The sequence below is a fragment of the Saccostrea echinata genome, unplaced genomic scaffold, assembly GCF_033153115.1.
Source record: "Saccostrea echinata isolate AGI-Se365-2 ecotype Australia unplaced genomic scaffold, CSIRO_AGI_Sech_v1 ptg000043l, whole genome shotgun sequence".
NCBI classification, from domain to species: domain Eukaryota; kingdom Metazoa; phylum Mollusca; class Bivalvia; order Ostreida; family Ostreidae; genus Saccostrea; species Saccostrea echinata.
Window position 1 is genome coordinate 2,903,027 of NW_026889792.1, and position 7,904 is coordinate 2,910,930.

The following is a 7,904-nucleotide window of genomic DNA, read 5'->3' on the forward strand; positions in this document are numbered from 1 at the left end:
ATGTTGCTTAATGCCACTGACTTTACAACAATTATTGTCTTGGAGTTAAACAGTTAAAAGTATGCTGACAAATGGCGCAGACTTTACGAGAAGAACTGTCTTGCAGACACTTGAATGTCACTGACTTAATTTATCAGAAGACTGCTTTGGAAGTGTCGCTAAATGCGGCTGATTTCATCAGAGACACACTCTCGGACGACATCACCAAAATGCCACCGACTTAACGAGAACATCGTCTGGGATAATGGCACAAAATACCGCTTACTTTACAAGAGACACTGCCTTAGACAAATGTCGCTTTATACCATTGACTTCACCAAACACCACGCGACTCTTTGACGAATGTTGCAATACACCACTGACTTTACCAGAAGAAATGTTTTGGACAATGACTCGGACTTTACAAAAAGCACCTTCGTGGGCAAATGTCGCCAAATGCTACTGACATTACCAAAATCACATTGAAAAATATCGCTCCATGCCGCTGACTTACCGAAAGCCAACAAATGTCGCGAAATTCTGCTATCTTTTTAACAAATATCGCCAAATGCCGCTTACTTTACAAAATTCACCAGACCGTCTTTACAAAAAGTATTTTATTGAGAAAAATGTTTACAAATTCCATTGAATTTATCAAAAAGTAAAGTCTTGGACAAATATCGCCAAATGCTGTTGATTTTATCAGAAGCACTGTCTGAGATGAATGTTACTGAATGCAGCTGACTTTTGAGGTTGTATTCTATATAAAATAGTAAGCGGTGTACAACGATCCCATCCACCCATATCTTGTGAGTTTTTTAATTCTTGATATGATGAAATGGTGAATATAACGAACAGTGATTAAAAAAAATACAAATCTTTGAACAGGGCATAAACAAGGACAGCCGGAAATTCCAGAGATGGGATCAGGTACCTAGGAGGAGTAAGTATCCCTTGTCGACCGGTTACACCCGTCGTGATTCAGGTAGACGAAATATTCCGTAGTCAAATTTAGTATAAAATCAAAGGCCTAACAATTGGTAATATATGTAAGTCAAAATACGACCCAATGATATATTTCCTAACAAAGTAATTATAACGAAAAAATAATTTACGAAATGCTGACTTTAAATGAGGTTGTTAAAATCCCTGTAACATCAACTTATTTGTCAGTAGCCCGCCTCAGTCTAAACATTGATCACTCAGAGCATGATTTTGAGTATCGAATAAGTTGGGAGACATAAACACTGTATGCAGGTGACAGTGGACATAAACAAGTATCCCTTAATAACATAAATAATGAAAGTTGACAAGAAAAAGTTTGATTGTTATTTGGTACTTATCATCCATAGTCAGTAAAACAACCAAATATAAGTCAGATATAGCAGACTCTGTGGTGTCTTTTTATTTCGATATCACTGTTATATATCGAGCTGAATTTAAATGGAAGTACATTGTATCTATTGTGAACTGATAAAACGTTACATCTGAATATTAAGTTAAAGGCCAAAGCAGGTGTTTTCATCTCATTTAGAATTTTTGAATAAATTCTGCTTCAATGGAGTATAAAAACAGGCCAGCTAAAAAGGATCATAATTAATGCCCATTAAAAGTCCAAAAAGTTTATTGGAAGACCTGGTATCCAAAGACTACAAAGATGTTGTCGATGAGTAACTCCAGCATCCCTTCAATATCCCTTCAGATCGAGTACATGTACTTGTGTGCAAAATCAGAGCGATTTTAAACAAAGTAACTTTGCTGATGACCACCAATCACAAGGTATGTAAATTTCCGAGTTCCATTTTTATTGAAGAAGGCAGTTGTCTATGATATCAAAAAGACTAGCTTTTAATTCATTGTGAGGAATGGTTGTATAAAGTGTAGAAAAATGATAAGTTTTGATGTTACTAACTTTTGAAAAAAAAATTGTGATTTTGATTTTTTAAAAGTTATTTAAAGTTTTTGAGAATTCATATTTGATTTACACCACTTCTAGAATATACTGTAGCACAGTACGTCTGAAGTTTCTCCTTTATAGCACTTAATATTTTTGTGAGGAGTAAAGATTGGGGCTTTGTATGGTAGATCGAACTCACCTTGGTTGACTGAATGTTAAACAGTATTAAACACTGGTATGTGATTTTGAAGAATTTCATCCTTGGACAGTGAACTGTGAGTAATAAGTTGGATTTCCAGATGTAGAATTAAAAAAAGTTATTCTAAAATACAGTTGTAACCATGAGCCTTACAAACAAAGACGGTATAGTAACAAGTCTTGTCTGCTGGAACCAGAACATATTGTTCATGTAGTCTTTCTAATTCTTTTATCACCTCCGATTCAGTGAAAAAGAAAACGGAATGATAGATGGTTGGTATATTGCCTTTTAACTCTCTTACACGATTCTTAAATATATTCCTAAAACACTTAATCCATTCTGACAAAGTGTCCAGGTCTTCCCCTTCATATTCTGCCCAACGTCTGGCATAATCGTCGACAGAATTCATAATAGAAATGAAGTTCTGTACCCAGTTGAAAGATTGGAGCTCCGTATCTTTAGGACCTTTTAAAACGATAGCTTTAGGCTGTCAATTTCAATTAAATTAGCATGCGTGGCGCAGTGGTTAGAGCGTATGCTCTAGAGTCGCGGAGTAAGGAGTTGATCCTTACGTCCCGGGTTCGAATCCGACTGCGGGGCGTGGAGACCGGTCCTTCGGATGAGACCGTTTAAACCGAGGTCCCGTGTCGCAGTAGGTGCTGGCACGAAAAAGATCCCTCACTGCTCAATGGCCCTGAGTGCCGAATATAGGTCAAACTTTGTAGCCCTCCACCGGCAAGTGGTGGTGTCTCAATATGAGTGAAAAATTCTCGAGAGGGACGTTAAACAACATACAATCAATCAATTAATTATATTAACATCACCAGTAATAACGTGTCCACCGGGACTATAGTTGCAAGAAGAGGAAGAACAAGAATACTTTAAAAAGATTTTGTTTAAGATGTTCAATATCTAGCACTGCAAGGTTTGTTAATAATTTACAAGTTTGGAAGCAACAATTTTGGAATATCTGTGGGAAATGTAGGTTGTAGACTTCAACTTGAAATATTTGGAATGCAAAACTGGACTTTTTTATGATCAACAGAATGTTACAGATGTTCACAGCATCTATTCTTTTGTTGGCATATTTAAGTTTAAGGAACCGACGGGTTGAATCAGACTTATTATCTTCCGACACACGTGGAGGCTTAAAGAGCCTGTGGTAGGCAACATCCATAATCACAAACACTGGCTTGTATTCTGCAGTTGAAGAATCCAAGTATGGACTTGCTTTAGCTTCTTCAAAGAGTCAATTCAAAATTTCAAGGGAACCGGGAAAGTTTATTGCGAATGTGATGAGGACCTTATTGTTTTTTGACGTAAGGTTATCATATGTATTTGGTCTGTTGTATGATCGATGTCCATATGACTACGCCGTTTTAGGTGTATTGTTAAAAAATGCCATCACATTCACACTGGCACATCGTGTGCTCGAAAGATTCCCTATTTTATATATGTGGTCGTTGCAACCATAAATAAATGAACTGAGAGGAGTAAAGCTCTGAAAGAATTTTACAGAAATGTCTATTTTAGTAACCATGGTAGAACTGTTCATCGAAATCAAATATCATTATAAAGAAATTTTGTTTCTTAATCTAAATTGTGTACCAAGTTTTACTGAAATAAGATGGAAAAATTGAGTAATTTATTTACATTAACAGTAAAATGTTGAATTCACTGCAACCGTAATGTAATAAATACCCTTACTGTAAACACTGTTACCATTAAAGTTTTAGATTTTTTACTTTTTAACAATAAGGTAATCAGGGTAATTTTTTTTTTCAAAATTATCACCATTTTCAAATTTGGTAAATACTTTTGGCTACATTATTCATTTGGTGCAGATATTTTGTGCACCTTATTTTTTTTTACATTAAGGGCAACACATTAATCCCAGATGTTAAATGCATTCAGCTAAAGGGTTTTTTTTTTTTAAATATTAAGGTAATTCAATCAACTTTCTTTTTGTTCGTGTTGTTTGATATACCGGTAGGTGTCATATGAAAAAACAAAATCAAAAGAACTGCTCACTGTGGCTTTGAAGAATTTTTCCATCGTTTACTCAGCTGCTGTGCAAAGGAGGAGTCAACTCTTTGAAGGGAGGTATGAATTACCTACTCTAGAGTACTTAATTCTTAGTTCAACGAACAGTGATCAATCTCATAAATCCAGTAAGCAAACAAATCGTTAACAGAGAAAAAACATCAGAGGTGGGATCAGGTGCGTAGGAGGAGTAAGCATCCCTGTCGACTGGTCACACTTGCCGTGAGCTCTATGTATTGATCAGGTAGACGGAGTAATCCCTAATCATATTTATCATAAAAGAAATGACCTAAAAATGGTATGAAACACGTCCGACAAAATTCGACCCAACGAAAGGTTGTATGTATAAACAAGGTCGTTATAACGACGGTAGAATTTGCGAAAATCTAATATTAAAGGGGGTTTTGAAATCCTTTGAACTTCAACTTCTTTGTGAATAGCTTGCCTCGGTTTTATAATTGATCATATTCAGAGCAAGCTCCTGAATATCAAATCGGTTGTAAGACATAAACACCAAATACAGGTGAAGTTCGAATATTACTACATAAATAAGGAAGTTACTATGAATAAGCTGAAGTCATCTTGCACATTTTAGTTATTAGTTTGGCTATCTTGTTTTTAATCAGTAAAACACCCAAATATGAAACAGATGTGGTAGTGTCTTTTATTTCGATTTGAGAGTTTTTGTGACGTCATCTTTGTTAAACCTGGTCAAGTTAATTTTTTTTGTCCTACACTCAGATAAACAGCATTGAAAAGGTTTTGATTAATTAATCAAGTAATTTATTATGAACAATGTAGAAAATAAGCAGCGCAAATTTTAAAAAAATAGTCCTATTGTATTTGAATTAGCACAGATAATCCACGATGAACTGAATGTCTTGCTACAGGAAATGTTGTAGAGGAATACGGGGCACCGATCTTAAATCCATAAATTCACCGTTCATTACTCTTCATTTCACATAGTTTGTTACATGGAACATTCAGTGAATCTTGGGGACACTAAAGAAGAATCAGATGCATGTGTTTCCTAAACACATCTTTGGGCTTTTCTGCTTAGTTGAACATCCATTTCGCTTCCTTTAACTATTCCACTCAACAAATTTAACTGATTCTGTGATGTAAACTTGTATTTTTGTTAGGTGATACTAGTAGGTGGCTATTTGCCCTTCCAGTCCCGCGTTGTTTGAGCGAGTGTCTGTCGTTGCTTCAAGATGTGGCTGGAGAAAAATCCTTCAAAACCTGCACACGATCGAGAATCTGTTAGTTGCAAATTAAAGATAAATAACACAAATTAACTTTTTACACAAATCAGCAATATTTCTCATAGATTTATATCTAAATAGGATATCCGAATAATGTTTGCCGGGTAAAGTGGGAAGTTTTGTACAATTTTGTCACAATGTTAAAAATGTGTGCAAAATTTTGAATAGAATTACATGGAAAATGACACAAAGTCACATATCTAAGTATCAAAGAAAACTTACGATTTCCTTATATTTTAAGGATTTATTATTCATGTCATTTCTAATCAAAATCAGTCAATATATACATATATATCAATGCATCAATTTTTTTGTTTTGTTATGTATCCTTAAAACTAGATGCTGTCATAAAGCAGTAATACCCGTAGGTAGGTGTTTGCCACTAAATGTACGTGTACGCTAGCTTCCTTGTACCTTGGTAGCAAAGTTATTCCGTACTAATTTACATAAAATATGTATATATATATATATATATATATATATATATATATATATATATATATATATATATATATATATATATATATATATATATATATATATCAAATTGAGAATAAAATGCACAGGTGAGCATATGCTCATGGGTCTCTTATGTTAGTATTTCAAATAATGAATTCCAGTCTAAAACTGAAGGTTGTAATGAAGTCAATTCTGAATTTAAAAGAGAAAGTTTCAGAAAAAATGTTTGTCTTTAAAGAAATAAGGAAAAAGTCCGCCGAAATAACTTGAAAAATGTCATTTTTTGACCCCTATTTTGCCACAAGGGTGAAAATCAAAATTCTGAAACCTTAGTGCACATCTGCAGGGCACCTCAGATCATCTTGTAAAAAGTGATATGGCTACAGTGTAAAACGTATGAAGATTTTGGGAACCAGGTTTATGTCAGATGAAAAACGTCGTTTTCGACCCCCATCGACCCCTATGTAGCCCCCAGGTTGAAAATGAAAAACCCCAAACCTTATTGCACATCTACAGTATACCACCAATCATCTTCCAAAGGATGATTAGGTTACTGCGTAAAATGTAAAAGGAGTTCTCGGAACCAGGTTTTTGTGTAAGAAACTCATTTTTTGTCCCCCATTTGGCCCCCATGGTAAAATGGATAATTCCAAACTTTTATTTCACATCTACAGGACACAACCTATCATATTCCAAAAGATCAGTTGGTAACTCTTAAAATAAAAGAGGAGTTTGAGGAAAAAGAAAGTGTGACAGACGGACGAATCAGGGTAACAACAATATACCTGAACTTTCTTTAAAAAGGGCGGGTATTAAAAAATCAGAAATTATCTCCCAGTTTCACACTAGAAACCCCCCCCCTCCCCCAAAGCTTGAGTGGTCGGAGTAAAATCCTTCAAATCCCATTGCTTTGCACAATTGAGAAATTGTTTCTTGCAAACTCCTAATATAAAAATATCTCCGAATTTCACAGTAGCAAACTTCAAGTGTTTAGCTTGCATTTTGGTGTTCTTCATTAACATGACGTTGTCAAGAATACTGATTTTGATAAGGCCATTCCAAGTTTTTTCTATGTTTAGTGTCCGCGTGCGCTTTGGTTTTTGACACTCCATATCAGAAAAAAACAAACAAAATCAGGAGTCCTGAAATTGATTTTTCTTGTTGAAATCTTTGAATTCTGTCAAATTCTCTAAATATTTGTGTACAATATGTCATATTTGGTATATTTTAAGCATTTAATACATTGGTTTTGCTGAAAAATAGATCTTCCTACAAGAAAATAAATTAAGGAAAGCAAATCCCTCATTTTTATGACTATTAAGTCTGTGTTTTATTTTTAGTCTTGTGTGTTTTTTGCAATTAGGTAGGTAGGTTTTTGAAAAACGGGTGGACGCTAAACAGAGAAAAAACTTGGAATGGCCTAAAGTCATTTTAAAATGTGTGGTGTTGCGTTGTAAAATGAATACAATAGAACTAATTTTTACGCATGCGCAGTATATATATAAAAAAAATGGTGCAATGCGGATGAATAATTTTAAGACTAAACAAAGTTAATGTTCAACTTTATCGATACAAAACAGTGATTCAATGATTTCTATTCTTGAGAAATTACAGTGGTAAATTCAAAAACTAGTTTTCTTTGGCTTAACTTATTGGACAGTTCCTGGTAAAGTCATCCAGGCAGAAGGGGACCACTTGACCCGTAGGTGTTATTGACTTAATAATTATAAAAAAAATGTCCGTTTTGCTTAAATTGGGGTCTTTTTCTCGAAAATAAATAAGCATTTTCTGTAGCCGAAAATCCAAGGTCAGAGCAAAGAAAAAATATCTAGCACAATTTCTATAAACCTCTACCTAATGTTCGGTTCTAGTTTCCTTCAAGGTAGACTCGAGGTTAGGGTGAAACCAGAAAAAAAGGAGGGGGGGGGGTCTTCAAAGGAAAGTGTTTATATACTGTTTCTCAACAACAGTAAGATTTTACTTTTAAACCATCTCATATCTATTACCTCACTGGAGGTTTAAGTCGTTGAAAACATATGAGAGTTACGTTTAGGGCAACAAA